Source organism: Delphinus delphis, chromosome 1, assembly GCF_949987515.2.
Source record: "Delphinus delphis chromosome 1, mDelDel1.2, whole genome shotgun sequence".
Lineage (NCBI taxonomy): Eukaryota > Metazoa > Chordata > Mammalia > Artiodactyla > Delphinidae > Delphinus > Delphinus delphis.
In genome coordinates, this window is record NC_082683.1 from 74,377,279 (window position 1) to 74,398,261 (window position 20,983).

The window sequence follows — 20,983 nt, forward strand, 5'->3', positions numbered from 1 at the left end:
AGCCTCCAAAGCTCAAGTCCTTTCCTTGCTTCTCCAAAAGGGCAGTTTGGTCTCCATCGTCCAACATACTCTGTCATTTACTGAGGCTAATGGTTTATGAGGTCTTGCCTGCTATAATGTGAGCTCCACAGGGCAGAGGTCTTTGTTTTATTTTCTGATGTATCCATGGTGCTTATAATAGTGCTCAGTTTATAGCAGGTGCTGAGTAAATATTTATCGAGATGGAATGAACAAAGAAAAGGCTGTTCGATATATTAAATGCTGCAGAAGTTCAAGTAGAATGAGAACACAGAGACGATCCCTGGTTTTAGGATAAGAGGTCACTGGTGACCTGAGAGTAATTTCAGCAGAGTGTATTGTGAAAGCAAAAATGAAATGTTGCCACTGTTGTCATTCTAAATTCACTTTTTGGAAAAACATGATTTGGGGAGGTAAGGATAAAAGGCCACAAGACTAGGCTGGTCTTCTGTATGATATTTTGTTCATTTATCATGTTTGGCTCAAAAGGTGAACTATATTGTCCTATATTTGGTGAGGATGATGCCTCGAGAGAAAAATATACCTGGAAACATACAGCTGGTTTCTCAAAGAACTGTTGCATTTGGCCTAAGAGAACAGGAGACAGAGTACAAATAAGCAGAGATGGATGGATATTTCATTTTCATTAGGCAAATAAACAACAAAAATTTTTGTCAATCTATGTAGACATTTCAGGGTCAGATTTCTTCTAGGGATATTTTAGTGCTTGTTGACATCAAATTTCTCTCTCATCTTTGCTCCATCCCCTGACAGAGATGTGTTAAGTGTTGTCTGACAACATCTTAAGTCATGCTCTGACTCCTAGAAACATGCACTTCTTCTAGAAGGAAGCACCTCTTCTAGGGAATTTATGAACACTGTCAGAGTTGATCTGCAGCTCAACTGGCCATCATTTTTCTTAGTTGCTCTCAGAGGCATGGATGGAGGACTCTCTGAAGTCATCCTGACTGAGACAGCTGATTGAGACTTAACTCACATGGCAGACACGTGACCTGACTTTACCACGCATGCCCTCAAAAATAAAATTTCCTTTTAAATATAAAATTATGGTAGCTATCCCCAAACCAGTGGTTTGGTGGCTAGAAACTGTCCTGGCCTGTCCAAGGGTCTCCAGAGACAGCTTGTGGGAAAGCAAGTAGGCCCCTTGTGTTCTTCTGCCCGAGCCTCCTTGTCACTCAGCCACATTGCTGCTGGTGGTCCTCAGGAAATTGCCCCTCTGCTGGGCACAGGTGTCTCCGTGGGTACTGCTACTACTATCACCACTTTAGCCTCTGGGGAGGGGACACTGTTCTGTCCTTTGCTATTCAGGCTAGAAAATAGATAGACAAAATAGACAGCATAAAACACACCTTGCTGGAACTTTTAGCATGGAGTCACTCCATGTAAAAATAACAGGAGGAAAGTTCAAACTTGAGAATAATGTAACAACGAATATGAGACGTGCCACTATGTCTTAGGTTATGTTCCCCAGAAGCTGACTCAGGCACACATCTGAGTGTGAGTAGTTCACTGGCAGATGATTGGTTGGAAGCATTGGGAAAAGTGGAGAAGTCATTCAGGGAAGGGAAGGAAGTCTAGGTTGGCTGTGTCAATAAGAAGATTACCACTGTGGGCAACTGGGGCTCAGTCCCACTGGGAACCTTTGAGAGACAGTATAGAGCTGCCTGGCCGATATGGTAATCACTAAGGACACATGGCCGCCGAGCATCTGAAATGTGGCTAATCGGGATTGAGATTTACTCTAAATGTAAAACCCCATTGAGTTTCCTCACACTTAGTACAAAAAAATGTAAAACATCTCATTGATGATTTTTGTATTGATTACACATTAACATGATAACATTTTAGAAAAATGTGGTTTAACAAAATATATTATTAAAATTAATTTCACCTGTTTCATTTTACTTTAAAAAAAGGTGGCTACTAGGAAATGTAGAATTCCATCTGTGATTCAAATTATATTTCTATTTAACAGTGCTGGTGTAGGTCATGCCTCAGAATTTTGCTACCTGAAAATGGAAGAAACTGGGTATATTTATCCACTTGCTCCAAATCATCACTGGCTGAATACTCCCCCGGGCGTGTCGACTCCCTGGTACTTCTGGCTGCCCCATGCAGAGGAGAGTGTGCTTCTGTGCTGGAGAGAGCCCCAGGGAGGGAGTCAGTAAGAAGCAATGGGTGCCAAGGCATTGGGAGGGGCACCAACGGTGCCCGGTACACTCTCTCCTTCCTACCTCCCAAAGCAAAGGCCATCCTAACCAACAAACTCCATCTCCCCAAACAGGAGGGTTCCACTCGTGCTCATCCTCAGAATCTAGGCCTGACTCACCCCAGGGAAAAGCAGAAGGTATTTGCTTACTTTTCCCCCTTCACTTGGCTCTAGGTCAGCTCACCCAAGAAATGATTGACAGGGGAGCCATTGCTACTGGAGGTGAGGTCTGGCATTATGGTCTTGCAAAGACAAAAGAATGCAAAGCCTAATATCAAGACATTTCCCAAGGTCTGGGTTCCTTAGTCAACTTTGCAGCAGGACATCCATAGTTCAGCCCAAATTGTGCTGGCCCAAAGCTACTTTTCCTTCTTTGTTCTCCATATAAGGTCCACAGGTCTGTCCTACGGCCTTCAAGAAACGTAAGACCAAGAACACACAACTCAACAATAACAAGCCTCATATTCTGGACACAATTCCTAATTCACATGGAGTGGGATAATATTTTAAAGAATTACTTCTGAATAAATTAAAAAAAAATTACTTCTGTGTTCTCACATGTGCCCCTCCCCTCAATCTTCACAACCCTTCCAATGCTGGGCTGTCTGATTTTCTTCACTTGCACCCTGAGAATCTTCCTCCTAGCCTGGAAAACTAGATAATGTCATCCACTGCTTTAGGGGAAGGTTGTCATTCTTAAACCAGAGAATAAAGGAGGCCAATTTATAGCATTTAAGTTCAGAAGTCACTGGTGCAGGTGTAAGAAAGAGCCGGATGCATAACTGCATAATTACAAAGCAGCTCTATCCCCCAGACTAAAGATTCCACAGCCTAGGGGAAGGGCAGAGAAGAAGGACCTCAAGGGCAGAAAGAGAGGTAGCGTGCTCCACTGGAACATGGTACACGGCCCATCAGCTCACATCCCTGGAGACCTAACCTGTCCTGAGGACCTAGATTAGATGTCCTGTTCACCTGTGGTGAAGATTGCTCATGGACTTCAGTCACAGTGGTGATTAGCTTGGTCCAAAGCCCAGCACCTGTGCCCCAGGATTTTGTTCAGCTCTCTGCCCCACCCATACCTTGTGTGAAGCTCTTTTCCAACAGCCTAGGACACATAAAAGCCTCAGGATCAAAGTCTTGGTCACCTAGAGGTCTTCCTGGAGTAGTACCTGGGCAAATAGTACCATGGGACCAGACAGAATTGGCCCGAAACCTCTCAAAAAGCCAGGCCAGTCGCAGACACACAGCTGCATCATTAGGAAATACGTCTCCGTCCACAGTTATGACAACTCCTTACATGAATGTGCAGAGAAGATTTTCTCCTTGAAGCCACCTTGTTATTAAATCCCCCACCCCCAGGGTATTGAATAGGCTTCCCACAACAGAGGAGGGGTTTGCTCAAAGGTAAATCAATTGAAAAATAGCTAAAAAAACCCCCAAGGTATGATCTCACCTGGTGTCACTTTGTATCACGTAAGCCTGGGCTAAATAGCCAGGAAGCTCTCTGGATGAGTCAGAAATAGTCAGCGAGAAAGACAGAAGTCTGTGTGTGCTGGCTTCATAATTACCCACGGAAACGTGTGTCTCGGGTACGTTCAGGATACACTGTCTAGTTTGGTTGAGGCGGTTGGATTCAGTGGGTACATTCCAGGAATTGTTTTCTCAGGCCCCAAGATGGAAGAAGGGGAAAGCGGAAAGCTGCCCTCAGGACTTGTGTAGCATTAGGCATCCTTAGGCCAATTTAGGGCAGTAAAAATGTCTCCTTCATTGACTCATGACTGATGCTTTAGATCTACTAACACTGGAAACAAGTGTTTAATGCCCTAGTGACCCAGCAAATATTTCCGAGAGCAGCCTCTTATATTTTATGCTTCCAGTGCTAGGTGACTGTGAGTTAATGACGGGGAAAACAGATGGAAAGTATCTGGACAATTGAAAGGAAATGACAATAAACTGCTTCTCAGATGTTGTTGGAGCCTGGAGCACACCATCTGTTGCCTAAGGTAAATGTCTCTTCGGCTGATCCCCAGCCGCATTTCCCCTCCTCTACACCCTGAACCGGCCGCCACGCCCATGCAACGTGACCTCCTTACCCACAGCTCACGGGAAGGGCTGTGCGCACTTGACTCAAGCTGGACCCATCAGACTCTTCTCCGTGAAATTCGGAAATGGGCCTCTGAGCCTCTTGAGCAGCGGTATTTGGCTGCCGTGCACAGGGCTGCAGTGAGAGAGGAGAAGGAAGCAGATGCACAGAGTGAAGGAGAAAGGAGGACGATTCAGACGGCTGAGCAGCAGCATTGCAGCCCCTGGCCCCGCCCTCCCAGGCCTGGCTCCTGGCCTCCTTATGCCGCCTACTCACCAGTACCCTGATACATCGAAAACAACACCCATCTCTGCTTAAACTCCTGTGGGCGTCTGAGCAAACCATATCCCCGTTACCCCATCAGAAGCTCCGCATCTCAGGAGCCACAGTCCTCACAGCAGTCTTTCTTTGCAACTTGGAGGACAAACGGCTTGAGACATTCCTCACTTCCCTCACCTGTTTTTCCCTCTCGATCCCTCTGGACCCTGCAGTCTCCATTGAAGCGCCAAGGGGCAGGTCAGCAAAGGGCAGAAGAATAGCTCCTTTTTCTCTGTGGAGGTTCCCATCACTGCACATTTTAAAGTTTATTAAACAGGGCAAAAGGGAGAGGGGAGACAGTCCCCTCCTTCCTGCCTCTCCTCTGTTTATCCATTCCATGGGAACTTGTTAGGCACTTACCATGCGCCAGGCGCTTATTTAAGACACTATATCTGTAGTACCTCCTGGAGGTTATGTTATAGTGCAGGGAGACAGACAGTAAATAAACAGGCAGCTAAAATAATTTCAGAGAGTGGAGAGCCATGAAGTAGATAAAACAGGGAAGGAAGATACAGCGTGACTGTGTGTATGTATACCTATGTGGCCGAGTGGTGGCTTCTTTAAGAAGGGTGTCAGGGCAGGGCACTCTGAGGGGGTGATGTGGATGGGAATGACAGATAGGGAAGGAGCTGGCCGTGGGAAATGCGTGGGGACAGCTTTCTAGACAGGGGTACAGCATATTCAAGGGGACCCCTCCATCCTCTCCTGACCTCCCTCACTTCTTTCTTTCTTTTTTCCCTTCCCTCAAATATTAGCTGAGCTCACACTAGGAGTCAGGAGTTAGCTGGAACAGATCAAAAGAATAGGACAGAATTTTTGCCCTGGAGAAATTCACAGAGCAGGTGAGCAGAAAGAGAGAGAAGCAAGTCATTAAAATACAGGTGGTGTGTACATAGCAGAAGGAAATAAAAAGTGTTATTAAGAAGATGGTTGGGAGCATAGAGGAGGCTGCAACTACCAACCAGGTCCTCTTAAACATCTGCCCAGCAGCTCGGTCCTCCAAGGAGAAGGCTGAGCTTCTGAAAGATCAGAAAGTTCAGTTCTTTCCAATGCGATGCCCTTTACCTTGGATGCGTTCGAAGCAGAGTGGGAAGCTTATTGGAACAGTCTAGCTAAGTATGCGTACAATACGCTAGCAGGGAAACCCAGGAGAAAGTTGGAATTGATCCAAGTTGCTGGAAAAACAGGAAAGGTGACTTTTATTTGTAGGACTAGGATGCTGACATTAACACACACACACACACACACACACACACACACACACACACACACACACACAATGCTTGGAGAACTGAAGGCAAAGGGAGGAATTAGCTGTCCCTGAAAATGCGTAATCCAAGAACAAAAATTTTACAGAACAAGGGAAAAACCTTTACATAACACAGGGTCAGAGTGAACTCTCTGGTGCTTACATAACCGATGAAAGGTTTAAAGGAAACTGTGTATTTACTTAATGGTATGACTCATTTAAATGGAACGACTTAAGAAACACACACACACACACACACACACACACACACACACACACACACGGTGATTAGGTTTTCCATTTATTGTTGTTGTGGGTCCATGTGACACTTAACTACATTGAAGTCCCAAAATATGGAAACCGCCAACAGAATGTGTCTAGGTGAGGACAAAAGAGGAACAGGTTGTATCATGTAAGCAGTTTAAGAGGAAATGTGAACTCCAGCCACTGTGTCCTGCATGCCTTCAGATGACAGCTGGTGTGAGTAGGTGTTGGATGTTAGGTAAACGGAAGAAGTGACTTCAGTGGTGGGAGGTGTGAATGCCAGACTGCAACTTGGGTTTGCGGTAAACACCAGAAAGAGGATGGAATAGAGGTATTTTAATCACTATGTGAGAACAGAATAGATCATAGGGTAACCAGATGTCCCTCTAGAAGGAAATTGTCATTTTATAAACATTTGTCCCAAGAAGACTTTGCGGGAAAAGAATAGTCCTTGACCAGGACTGGTCTATGGCAAAGTTCCTTCTACTTGGTGAATTTGGGAGGGAAAACTGGGAATTTGGCTCGGTGCCTTTTCCCTCTTGGGAGCAGGCTCATCGGCTGGGAGTGCGTCCCCTTCAGCATCCCCAGGGCAGGCTCCGCCCCTGCATCAGGAGGCTTGCTCTGGCCCAGCACTGCCTTGGAATGGTGATTCCTAAGCCTGCTTCTGTTTGCCCATAGATACACATGAGCTCTTCCAACCTCACCTTTATCAATAATAAATGTGATATTTTGGTCTCTAATTACTTGGTCTTTTGTCTTATTTCTTAATAGGTTCAGAGCTCAGGCTGGGAAGCAAGACATCATTACTGAGATTCTAATAGAGTCCTGGGGGGCACCTCAAAGAGTCCTCTGCAGTTGTTGAAATTATCTATCTATCTATCTATCTATCTATCATCTATTTATGTATTTATTTATGGCTGTGTTGGGTCTTTGTTGCTGCACGCGGCTCTCTCTAGTTGTGGCGAGCGGGGGCTACTCTTCATTGTGGTGTGAAGGCTTTCTCATTGTAGTGGCTCCTCTTGTTGTGGAGCATGGGCTCTAGGCACGCAGGCTTCAGTAGTTGTGGCTCATGGGCTCAGTAGCTGTGGCTCGAAGGCTCAGTAGTTGTGGCTCACGGGCTTAGCTGCTCTGTGGCATGTGGGATCTTCCCGGACCAGGGCTCGAACCCGTGTCCCCTGCATTGGCAGGCGATTCTTAACCACTGTGCCACCAGGGAAGCCCTGTAGTTGTTGAATTTGAGATTCAGTCAGAGGCCCATGCACCTGCCAATTTGGAGAGACAGGTCTTACATGTTAGGACAAAGGAAACACACCGTGATTTCTAAGGCGATCCCCAAATCAAAAGTCACAAGGGCAGACACCCTGAGTGCCAGGTGTGAATTTGTAATTGAGTCACTTCTCATGTGGGCAAGTCTATATAACATGCTTCAGGGTGAGAATTCTCTCTCAGGAAAGTCATGTTTCTATCTCAGCTATGCTAGGAGGACTGCTAGGTTTTAAAAATACCACTAATTCAGTATGGACCGGAAATCAAAACAAACAGAAATCAGAACAACAACCAAAAAAGCAAAAAAACCTCAAAACCAAAACCAACCAACCAACCAACCAACAAACAAAATAACCCAAACCACTCCATATAAATAAAACCAGCACTTTAACTGGTTAATGGGTGTGTGACACATATATGGTAGTTCCTGTACTGAAAAATAAAACAATAAAACATAGGTTCTGTATAGCAATTTGCAGTTAGTGAAGCATTTTTAGACACATCTACTTTGATCCAGTTAAAAACCTCACAATAACATGATCTCCTCTTTCACGAGAGGATGAAAGGAGGAATGGGAAGGAATAGAGGAGACCAGAGAGAGAGAGGCAGGAATTGAGTTTGACTGGACGGCTGCGGGGAGATGCTGTGGACCACCACGTGCAGCTGTACTGAGCTGTGCACTGCACAGTCATATATAATGGCCTCAGAGATACCTTCCAGCTTAGAAACATCATAGAAGTATGAGATTCATGTGTTTAATATCTCTAACCACATCAGGTTCCAAATATAACTTACACTACTGAGTGAGGTAACAATTCCGCCTCTCAGCAAGATGCATTGCCTGGGTCTCACGTACAGGGCCCGGAAGACTTGCTGGCCAGAGCCAGGGCTTCTCGCATTAGCTGGGCCTGCACACCACAGCTAGATTTTTTCCCATGTACATCCACACGGGACTCTCTGGGGCAGGCCCGACCAGGGTGGAAAAGTTCCATTTACTGAGCACCTCTAACGTCCCACAAACGCACAGAGCAGGAACATGTATATCATCCTCTGCAATCCTCTTCATGACCTATGTGGTAGGTGTCTGCTATCCCCATCTTATAAATGAAAACTCTGAAACTCAGAGAGGCTAACTGCCCTGTCCAATCCAACACTGGCATCAGATGGCATCTGAAACCTCCAAGAGGAACTGGACAAACGTTCAGACTAATGAAAGAAGTTAGCAAAAGGAAAGGAGAATTCCTGCTGAAGACAAGGATGAAATAGGTAGAGAGAAAGGTGCAGACACACAGAGTATGATATTGTACTTTGCTATTCCAGGAACAAAATTACGTGAATACTTGCCAGCGATGGATTGAGTTTGCAGCAATTCAGTGAAGAGCCTGCCTGAGAAGAAAGCTGCCCAAGAGGGAAAAAAAGAAAAAGTCTTCCTGAGAAAAAGTCTCTGAGAGAGGAGCACCACCCAGATTGAGAGACTAAAGGCAGTGACCCCCCAGATACTGAGCATGGGATAAATTTGCTCTTGACGTCACAGTATGGGAAGTGACCAATTTTCACAGAATGCAGACAAAATTACAGAAATATGGGAATGAGGTATTTTATGAGGCAGGTTAACTGAGATTACTAAATAACTTTTTTTTGCAGTACGCGGGCCTCTCACTGCTGCGGCCTCTCCCGTTCTGGAGCACAGGCTCCGGACGCGCAGGCTCAGTGACCATGGCCCACGGGCCCAACCGCCCTGCGGCACGTGGGATCTTCCCGGACCGGGGCACGAACCCGTGTCCCCTGCATCGGCAGGTGGACTCTCAACCACTGCGCCACCAGGGAAGGGAAGCTCCCTGTTTTCCTTCTTGTTGGCTCTCCTGATGTGTAGGCAGCGTGGACCGTGATCACTTTCTCCTGACATCATGTACTTTCCTGATACCATGGTGCTCACAGCCACCATCACCACCGGCACACACACAGGCTTTCTGATAAAAAGCTTTCTGACCCAATTCTCTAACAGTTTCCTATGTGTTCTGCTTCCACTCCTACCCATTCTACCACTCCTGCCCCAACCCGCAGGCCCAGGGCTGGTACCCTCCAGTCTTCCTCCTTTCAAGTTAGCCTGGCCACTCCCTACTTCGAACCTGGTCAAGGTCAAGGAGGCTCTGGGAGAGATGACAACCACGCTTCAAATGTCAGTGGACAGTGTGAGTACCCCAGTCCATGATGTGACAAGAAAAGCCTAGCAAGCTGATTTTAGTATCCACTTCCCAGCACTCGGAAGTGGGAAGCATCCAGCTCCCACTTCCCAAGACTGTTTTGGACTTGGTGGCCTTCTGACTGGGATTCCAGCTAGACTCATCGCATTCCTGGATGTTGGGCTCATTTTGGACAATTGACAAATGTGTACAAGCTATGCTGCTTTAACCAGAGGCCCAAATGGTTAAGATAGAAGTTTATAAAACTCTCAAGGAAAAATCCAGAGATAGGGGCTTCCCTGGTGGCGCAGTGGTTGAGAGTCCGCTTGCCGATGCAGGGAATGCAGGTTTGTGCCCCGGTCCGGGAAGATCCCACATGCCTCGGAGCGGCCGGGCCCGTGAGCCGTGGCCGCTGGGACTGCGCCGTCCGGAGTGTGCTCTCCGCGGTGGGAGGGGCCAAAGCGGTGGGAGGCCCGCGTACGGGGGCGGGGGTGGGGGGGGAATCTAGAGATAAGTGAGTGGCCCAGGCTAAGGTCATCTAGGAAGCCAGGCTTCTTCTATCTTGTTGCTTCACTAACCCCAGGGCCGTTGCCTTTGTCTTCATGGCTGAAGCTGCCTCACCAGGACCAGGTCTGGGTTTCAGCCCATGGGAAGGTAGAAAAGGAAGAGCCAGGCATCTGGCCTGTAAACTGTTCACATCACTTCCATTCATGTCCCATTGGCCAGAACTTACTCCAATGCAATAATTAGCTGTAACAGAGGCTGGGGGGACTTCCCTGGCGGTCCGGTGGTTAAGACTCCGCCCTTTCAATGCAGGGGGCGCGGAGTGTGATCCCTGGTGGGGGAACTAAGATCCCACATGCCACACGGTGCAGCCAAAAATAAATGAATAAATTTTAAAAAAAGGGAGGCTAGGAAATGTAATCTCCAGCTAAGTGGCCATATGCCTGGTAAAATTTCAAGGGCCTATGACCAAAAGGAAGAAGGGGAGAATGGATACAGCTGGACAATCATGAGTCCCTATCACACACGCCTTTAGTCCTTTATCCTATGCCTAGTTTGTTCTCACATCCTTGTATTATTGGCCCTCAAATCTCATTCACAAGTGCCCTAACCCTGTGGCTCTCTCTGGACTCCCGGCCCTGGCCTGCTCCTGATTGGTTCTCTTTGCTTTTCCTCTAAATCCCTGTTAGAAACTTGCTTGGGGTGGGGTGGGGGACTTCTGATGGGAGAAGGTGTCAACAACAGAGAAACACACACCGGTCAGAATGGCCATCATCAAAAATTCTACAAACAATAAAAGCTGGAGAGAGTGTGGAGAAAAGGGAACCCTCTTGCACTGTTGGTGGGAGTGTAAATTGATACAGCCACTATGGAGAACAGTATGGAGATTCCTTAAAAAACTAAAAATAGAACTACCATACGACCCAGCAATCCCACTACTGGGCATATACCCTGAGAAAACCATAATTCAAAAAGAGTCATGTACCACGATGTTCATTGCAGCTCTATTTGCAATAACCAGGAAATGGAAGCAACCTAAGTGTCCATCAACAGATGAATGGATAAAGAAGATGTGGCACATATATACAATGGAATATTACTCAGCCATGAAAAGAAACGAAATTGAGTCATTTGTAGTGAGGTGGATGGACCTAGAGTCTGTCATACAGAGTGAAATAAGTCAGAAAGAGAAAAACAAATACCATATGCTAACATATATATATATGGAATCTAAAAAAAAAAATGGTTCTGACAGGAATAAAGAAGCAGATGTAGAGAATGGACTTGAGGACACAGAGAGGGGGAAGGGTAAGATGGGATGAAGTGAGAGAGTGGCATGGACATATATACACTACCAAACGTAAAATAGATAGCTAGTGGAAGCAGCCGCATAGCACAGCGAGATCACCTTGGTGCTTTGTGACCACCTAGAGGGGTGGGATAGGGAGATGTAAGAGGGAGGGGATATGGGGATATATGTATGCATATAGCTGATTCACTTTGTTATACAGCAGAAACTAACACACCATTGTAAAGCAATTATAGTGGATTCAGCTTACATGAATAAAACACGTAAGAGACGTTGGGGAGACATTTCAGGGCTTATGCTCGGGAGAGAAAGTGGTTGAAATGAACACTTGAGGGAGGGTGCAGGTACGAGCTAGAGCCTCTGCCTACCAGGAGACATGATTTCATCTGCCTCTTCCCCCCTCCGCCCTCATCTTCAGCCTCTCTAGCATCATTATAACCATTATGACCTCCATTTATTGAGTACTGTCAGCACCAAGCATTCTACACACATCATCTCTTTTGATCTCTACTCCAACTCCAAGAGATAGGCTTTATTATTTCTGTCTTACACCTTCAGAAACTGAGGCATGGAGAGATAAGAACTGACTATACCGTTGTTGAAAGGGTTACATTAGATAATTCACATAAAAACATCTAGCTCAGTGCCTGGAAAACAGAAAGTACTCAATAACTATATTAGCTTCTATTGTTTTAACAGAGGAGGAAACAGGCTTACAGAAGACAAGTGATTGGCCAGTGTTGGCTCCAGAATTTACACGTGGAAGGGGCTTAAGGTGGTGATCTGGTTTGGGCTTTTGGGGAGACTGTTCTGGCTGAAGCTGCGTTTGCACAAAAATTATATCCTGTTCACTTAGCTTGAGAATAACAAAAATACCAAAAATTTCGAATAAGGTTATATTCATACTTTGCATAAGATCAAGAATATTGGGCTTCCCTGGTGGCGCAGTGGTTGAGAGTCCACCTGCTGATGCAGGGGACACGGGTTCGTGCCCCGGTCCGGGAAGATCCCACATGCCGCGGAGCGGCTGGGCCCGTGAGCCATGGCCGCTGAGCCTGTGCGTCCGGAGCCTGTGCTCTGCAACGGGAGAGGCCACAGCAGTGAGAGGCCCGTGTACGGCAAAAAAAAAAAAAAAAAAAAAGATCAAGCATATTTCAACTGTTTGTTATAATGATGATTATGATCATCGTTTGGAATAGCTTGAGGTCTGAGAGAATCATGGATGGCTAAATCCCCTCCAAGCTACCTCTTGGTGCCCCTACTGTAATGGCCCAAGCTAGGATCTGAAAGCAGTTCTGATTCTAGAGCCCACGACTTCGCTACTACCCTGTACCCTCTGTGAGTTGGCAGAAGCTTGAGTAACTGAGGGTTCTTTTTTCCCCGAGCCGGGCCTCCTGCCTGAGGAGTTGGGGGTTGGTAACCTCCCCACACTTCTGTGACTCTCTCTGGGACCGCCATTCCTGCTTCTCACAAGCAAAACCGAGGCACAGAATCCCCCAAGGTAGATTTCCCTTCCTTCCATTTCCTGAACAGCATTCTAGCACTTAAGATGAACTTGGACTGGGTCTCTTCACCCTTCTCCAAATTGTTCTGGAAACCGTCTCACAGCATTAGGGCAAATCTTCCGTCAGCACGGCAGACCTGCCAGCTGTGACAGACAGACATTCTGCATTTAATCAGAATTTTCATTCTCCCCTGGAAGGACTCAAGGTGCTGTCATAGGCTCTTCACAGACAGCAGTAATTGTAAAGTCTTCCTGGCTTTACCCCTGAAGGGGTCCAATGAGGTTCTGAGAGTTTCTGGATAACTGTGGTGATAACACAGTGATAACAAGGCCAGGCTGGAATTTTACAAGTGAAGGCTTCTCAGCTCTGAAGATAATGTCAAAGATACCAGTTTGTAAAAGCTTGTTTCAGATTCTGACCAGAGGTTCAGTAAGAGTGGTGTTTGGTCAGCTCCAAGTGAAAAGCAAATCCAGCCCTGCAGCTAGGGAGGTGGACGGCTGCCCCCATTCTCTCACTCACTGATGGATCCATTCTCTCATGGGTCGTCACATATTTATTGAGCTCCTACTATGTGTCAAACACCACACTAAGCGCTGGGAATGCGATGACCTGCATAGTCCCGACCTCAGTGGCCACTGTCTTCTGTAGAGGACACGACTGTGTAATCAGACAAACGCTTTATTTTCTTTATGTTGGGCCCAAATCTGTGAGTTTGTCTATTTTTATACTTTTCAAACATCCTGAGCACTGACTGTGTTGGATGCTGGGGATATGATGTTGGAAAACTGTATCTGCCCTCAGCGTCTACTGTCTAAGGTGAATCTGGGCACAAACAACCAAAAGCCGTGTGCTAACCAGAGCTGTGGCCAAGCGAGATGGTTAATTTTAGATGCCAATTTGGGCCACAGGGCGCCCAGACAATTGGTTGAACGTTATTTCTGGGTGTGTCTGTGAGGGGATTTCTGGAGGAGATTCACATTTGAATTGGTGGAATAGTTAGCACCCAACATCGGTGGGCCTCATCCAGTCTGTTGGGGGCCTGAATAGAATAAAAGGCTGAGTAAGAAAGAATTGTCTCCCTCTGCCTGTGGTCTTCGAGCTAGGATATTGGTCTTCTCCTGCCTCCAGACTTGGACTCAGACCGGAATTACATCATCAGCTCTCCTGGTTCTGAGGCCCTTGGACCTGGACCGGAACCACACCATTGGCTCCCTGGGGCCCCCAGCTTGTCAACTGCAGATCTTGGACTTCTCAGCCTCCATGATTGCATGAGCCAATTCCTTATAGTAAATCTATCTATCTAGTATCTGTCTATCTATCTACCTATCTATCTATCTATCTATCATCATCTATCCTATTAATTTTGTTTCTCTGGAGATCTCAGACTGTACACCAAGCAATGATGGGAGTCCAGTAGGAGACATTGAAACGTCTGGTGCGTTGAGCAAAAATGCCCTTGTGGTTTCCCCATGCTTTTGAAGGCTGGGGCAATGAGGGCTGAGTCAGACTGCACCTGGGTCTGGGCCAGCCTCCTCCCCTGCCCTCCCTTCCCCTGTTCTCTCCTTCCCTCCTCTCCCTCTCCTTGTCGCTCCTCTTTGATTCTTCCGCCATTGTCTATTTCTTGCTGTCCCCACCTACTCCTGGATCTCATTATCCTAAGGTTCTTTCCTATCTCTTAAAGCTCCTGTTACCAGGTAGGTGTCAGATGGACATATTTCACACCAAGATGTAAATAATTAATAAGAATTAAAGTGTTGCCACCCCGATCCCTACCCCAGAGTTGGTGATTTTATTTTTCAGCAAAGGAACAAATCATTAGCTAAAAAGCTGGTGTTCCACGGGATTAAAGGCAGACACGCAGACGTGGGTCAAGGAATGGTTGGGGTTTGGGGTGGGAGGAGGGGGTAGTTTCCTGGCCATGAAGGCTCAGAGCCTCCCAGATTCCAGTGTGTAAGGATCTAAAACACCCCTGCAGGGACTTTGACTCCATTTCTGGTTTCAGACAAGGTGAGAGAGTCCAGGCCGCGGAACCTGCCCGGGCCAGATCCACAGCCAAGTCCACAGCCGGGTCCTAAGAAGGCTCAGCTTCCCAGGGATCACGTGTACCACGGAGACCGCCACATTCTTAGCCCTTCTCCCCGCCAAAGGCCTCATGAGAAAATGAGAATGACCACGTGAGGGCGCTATGACCCCACAATTTTCCTGCAAAAACTGCCGTCTGCTAACAGGGATGTCCCCCCTCGCTTTTGTTTCTGAGGCTCAGCCGAGGGATGCCTCTGGGAAAGAGGGTAACACACGCTCCCGGGTCTGCATTAATATGGAGGAGCAGAGGTAAGAACACTTCCTAAGTTCTGAAAATGCCTTGATGTGTCATCATTTTGAAATGTTAACAGGGCACCTGTTTTCAATGATCAACAAAGAATAGTGTTGAAGCGCAAGGGCCACACTGCCCAGACAGGAATGGGGGTTTGAATCCCAGAGCCACACCCACTAGCTGTGTTACTTTGTTCAGTGACTATCTCTGGGCTTCGCTTTTGTCATCTGCTTCTTCAGGTACTTGTGAAGGTTAAGGGAAAGAGTCACATAACATTTCCTGGCACCGTGCCAGGCACGTACAGCTTTAAAAAAAAAAGCTATTCTCATTAAATACTATTTTAAAATTAAAAAAAAAAGAGATGATGAAGGCTTCAGCTTCTTGCAAGCCAAAAAGGGTGGACTGGGGTCCAAGGTTGTACAACTGGATAAAAAAAGAAAGGGGTATTTAGACAGCAGGATGGGACAGGACAGGCGAAGCAAAGCAAATGCCACCGGAAAGGGGAACTTGATTTCTCCCTCCTTCTCTCGTATAAAAATGCTGTGTTGGTGCAGCGCTCATAGGCTCACCTGGCCGAGAACCAGCTTCCTTCAGTCTTACTCTCAAACTTGCCACTTAGAGCAAATTTCTTCTCGTCTCCTTTTGCTTATTCAGACGGCTGCTCATCCCAGCTTAAAGAGCACAGTGGTGGCCAAAATATAATTCAGGGTTTGGGAATTTGAGAGGAAAGGAACGATCACCAGCTAGCCAAACTGTTACACAGCCCACGTGGACTCCAGGTCTGACTAACCAGGAGCTTGGTATGTGCAGTAATTATGCACACTTGAGTTGAGCTTTGTGAAAACATATGAAAGAAACGTTACTTCCTCTTTTAAAAAGGCTGTGAGGGTAAGAAGCTTTCCATAAGCAATCATTATGTGGGACTGTTTCAAGGGTTGGGCTCTGTCAATGAATTTTAACCATGAAAGAAAAGGAAATCTAATTGGGGGCAAAGGTAGGTTTAGAAATGGCAGCTTATGACAGGCAGTTTTGTACTGACAGGTGCTGGTGAAAAGCTGATTAATCCTATTCAAGAATATAATAGGCTACATTTGCACAGCATTGCATAGGCTACCAAGTACGTTTATATAAATTCTCTCATTTAATCATTCTAACCATGCTTTGAGATATGAAGATGACAAAGAGTATTATCACTATCGTTTAAAAAGACAGCTTTATTGATATATAATTCATATACCAAACAATTCAGCCATTTAAAGTATACAATTCAGTGGTTTCAAGCATATTCACACATATGTGCAGCCATCACCCCAGTCGATTTTAGAACATTTTCATTATGTCAGAAAGAAGCCCCCTGTCCTTTAGCTATCACTCCCTCTTCTTCTCCCTCTCCACCTGCCCCCACTCCCAGCCCTAAGCAGCTACTAATCTACTTTCTGTCTCTACAGATTTCCCTGTTCTCTTATTTCATATAAATGGAACCATATACTATGTGGTCTTTTCTGACTGGCTTCTTTCACTTAGCATGTTTTCAAGGTTCATTCATGTTGTAGCATGTATCCATACTCAATTCTTCTTTGTGGCTTTATACTATTCTATTGTATGGAGATAACACATTTTGTTTATCCATTCATCAGTTGGTATACATTTGGGTTGTTGCCACCATTTGGTTATTTTGAATAATGCTGCTATAAACATTCATGTACAAGTTTTTGTATGGACATATGCTTTCATTTCTCTTGGGTATATATACCTAAGAGTGGAATTACTGGTTCCTATGGTAGCTCAATGTTTAAGCATTTGAGGAACTGCCAGATTTTTTTTCCACAGTGGCTGCGCTTTACATTCCCATCAGTAATGTATGAAGGTTCATATTCTCCACATCCTTGCCAATGCTTGTTATTATCTGACTTTTTGATTCTTGCCATTCTAATGGGTGTGAAGTAGTATCTCATTGTGATTTGGATTTGCACATCCCTGATGACAAACGATGTCAAACATTTTTTCATGTATTCACTGGTCATTCGTATATCTTCTCTGGAGAAATGTCTTTTTAGATCCTTTGTTCACTTTAAAATTGGGTTATTTGTATTTTTTATTATTGAGTGGTAAGAATTCTTTAGATAGTCTAGATAAAATACCTTATCAGATATATGATATATTTTCTCTCATTTGATGAGTTTTCTTTTAACTTTCTTGATAGTGTCCTTTGAAGCACAAAAGTTTTTAATTTTGAGAAGTCTATTTATCTTTTTTCTTTTGTTGCTTGTGCTTTTGGTGTCGTATCTAAGAATCCATTTCAAAGCCAAGGTCATGAAGATTTACTCCTATGTTTTCTTCTAAGAGTTTTATATTATATTTTTGCTCTTACACGTAGCTATTTGAGTCATTTTGAATTAGTTTTTGTATATGGTGAAAGGGAAGGGTCTAACTTCATTCTTTTGCATGTGGGTATACGGCTGTCCCAGGAACATTTGTTGAGAAGTCTATTCTTTCCCCTATTGAATAGTTTTGACCCTCTTGTTGAAAAAGTTGACCATAGACACATGGGTTTATTTCTGGACTCTCAATTCTATTCCATTGATCTATGTGTCTATCCTTATGCCAGTACCACACTGTCTTGATTACTCTTGCTTTCGAAGTTTGAAATTGGGAAGTCTGAGTCCTCCAAATTTGTTTTTCATTTCAGTATTGTTTTGACTATTTGGGGCTTCTTGAAATTCCATAGGAATTTTAGAATCAGCTTGCCAGTTTCTACAAAGAAGTCAGCTAGGATTCTAATAGCGATTGCTTTGAAGCTGTAGATCATTTTGGGGAGTATTGGCATCTTGACAGTATTAAGTCTTCTAATAAATAAACGTGAGAGATTTTTCCATTTACTTAGCTCTAATTTCTTTCAACAATGTTTTACAATTTTCAGAGTATAAGGTTTGAACTTCTTTTATTACATTTATTCCTAGTATTTTATTCTTTCTGATGCTATTGTAAATGAAATTATTTTTCTTAGTTTCATTTTTGGATTGTTTATTGCAATTATATAGAAATGCAATTGATTTTTTATATTGATCTTGTATGCTAAAACCTTGATGGACTCATTTATTAATTCGAATCATTTTTTAGTGGATCCCTTAGGAGTTTTCTATATACAAAATCATGTCATCTGTGAATAGAGACAATTTTCCTTCTTCCTTTCCAATCTGGATGCCTACACCTCCAAGGAATCTACCAATCTCCTCCCAGTTGCATTTCACTACTAACTCCTCTATTTTTGAGAGTATCCTTAGACCAGCTCCTCAATTTGGAACTCTTTGTTCTACTGCCTGCCTCTTCCCCTGGGCAAAATTTTTGAGGGAAGGTTCTACAGCTGGGGGTAGAGACAATGGTGTGCTCCTCTCTGAGTGACCTCTTTGCTGTAGTTGCTCTGTGCTAGGTGGGGGGCAATAGCCTCGAGTCTTTTTGACTTCCCTCTCCTGGCTGGAACCCCTACCCTGGGAGCCGGGGCAAGGGGTTCAGGGCCCCAGTATTCTCCTTGGTGCAGTGCTCAGGGTAGAGCCTCTGTCCCACTAGTAGAGCTGGGAGAAAGACGGGAGTCCCCATCTCCCAGCCACACTTGTCCAGAAATCAGTGTCAGCAATATGTAGCTGAGGGCAAGATGAGCAACACTGATGTTTCACCCCTCAGTGTGCTGCAGGGAGAGAGGGCCCTGTGTTCTGGAGTGGAGGACTAATGTCACTGAGCTGGGAGGGGAGGAGGAAATGTGTGGCTTCAAATACCACAGAGTCTCACTGATCTTACCGAGTTTAGCAGATTTTCTTGGCTAAATGTCTTCATCTGATGTATACACTTACGACCATTTCCAGAGACTCTAAATGTTTCTTTTAAAAAAACAATCTTCTCAGTTTTGCAGATCTATCTCCTCATGCTGTCATGCTGGAAGTGGAACCGTAATTACTGTTATTTAACAGATGAGGACGATGTCCATCTATTAGGGAGACTGGGGGAGTGGGGATCAGAGGGGAAAAGAAAGTCACTCAGGATCAGAACAGTACAAACACCTAATCATAGAATTCCAGGGCAGTGAAGGATGTTGGATGTTATTTACATTAGATTTTACTGGATAGAGCAATCTCTACAACCCATCTTACATGGGGTCCTTTAGTCTCTACTTGAACACCCCCCAAAATGGGGAACTCACTACTATTAGTTCAGACTGAATATTATCCCCATGAGCAACATAACCATGTAAAACCAAAACAGCTTGTGCCCAGCAAGGCTGGCTGTAGGTATAAACAAAAGGGGGAACACAGAAAATAGGTTCTTTGGAATCCTAAGCAACTTTATGTCACCAGCAGGTCATGGGCATGCAGTAAAAAGGCAACTAGCTCTTTTTGGACACCAGGTGCCCGAGCTACTGTGCTTATTTTAGAACTAACGTACTGCTTACTAAAGCGGTCCAGGACTCACGGGTCTGGAATGTGACGTTCTCTCACCTTCAGGCTGTGCAGACTCATGTTCTACTGTTGATTCTGCTCCAATCATTTTCTGATACTGAAAGAGGGAGAACCAGACCACAGAACTGGCATGTGCCTGAGGAATTTGCTAAGAAATAGGATTTAAATGCCAACCTTGAGAGACAGAGTTGGTGATGACGATTCTCTGAAGGGCTGAGAGCTCATTTTCATAGCGGCACTGTGCTGATCATCTTCTACCCTTTCCAGATCCTTTTTCTACCCTTCTCTGCCAGCTCTGTGCTGGTCCCTGCAGGGGCATCACCTGGGACCCCTCACTAACCATCTTGCCATTGTGCTCAATCGATGGGGAGCGCCAGCAGGTCAGACAGTGAGAAGAGAGGCTCTGGAAACTGGTCTCTGGCCAGAGCTGTGGCCCTTCCTTCTCTGTCCCAGATCCAGTGGTATGATTTCCTGTCCTTTTCCTGTTGGCCCTAGGCGTGATGCTGACAGCTGGTTTCTGGGTGTCTCACCCACCACCCCTTGTTTGTCCGTTGAATATCCATACCTTTGAAACAGACCTTCACTAGAATCTCTTCAATTTGATCCAAGTGGAGGTGAATTCTATTTCTTATCAGATAGACTCTTTGTTACCACCTTGCCATGGTAATAGTGTTCCTTCTGTCTCCCTCAATTATCATTAAACCTAGAAAGAAAGAAAGCCCCATGTTGCTGTCCTAACATTAATCCTAGGGGGACCTCATATGCTCATCTGAGTCCCATGTAAACAAAACAGCTGACTTTGTTCATATCCTGCCCTGGAATTTTAAGTCTCTGTTGGATCCATGACCACGACTCTGTTTATTCCACAAGCTCTTTCCAGAGGTAGAAGACCTAACATTTCTACATAGCTCGACTGTTGCTTGGAATGAGAACTCGTTTGGTTCCTGAACTTTTCCTGCGTTACTGTGAAATATGCGAAGTCTGAAATATGCAGTCTTGTACCCTGATGGGATATGGGAAATTTCAACCCATAGCACACGTTTTCCTAGTTTAATTTTTGAGCAGTTGTCCTCTGAGTTCTGGCTCAAAGCCCTGTCTAATCAATAAGAGTCCTTAGGAACTTAAAAAAAAATTCTTTAAAAAAGTTTAAGCACAAGAAAAGCAAAACTACCTTCAGAGGCTTGTGTTAATTCACCCAAGCTCTGTCTTGTTATTCATAGCCAAATGACTAAACTTTCTATTTATAAATAGAGGGGGCTTCCTGAGACCTAGGGACCCATCACTGCTTT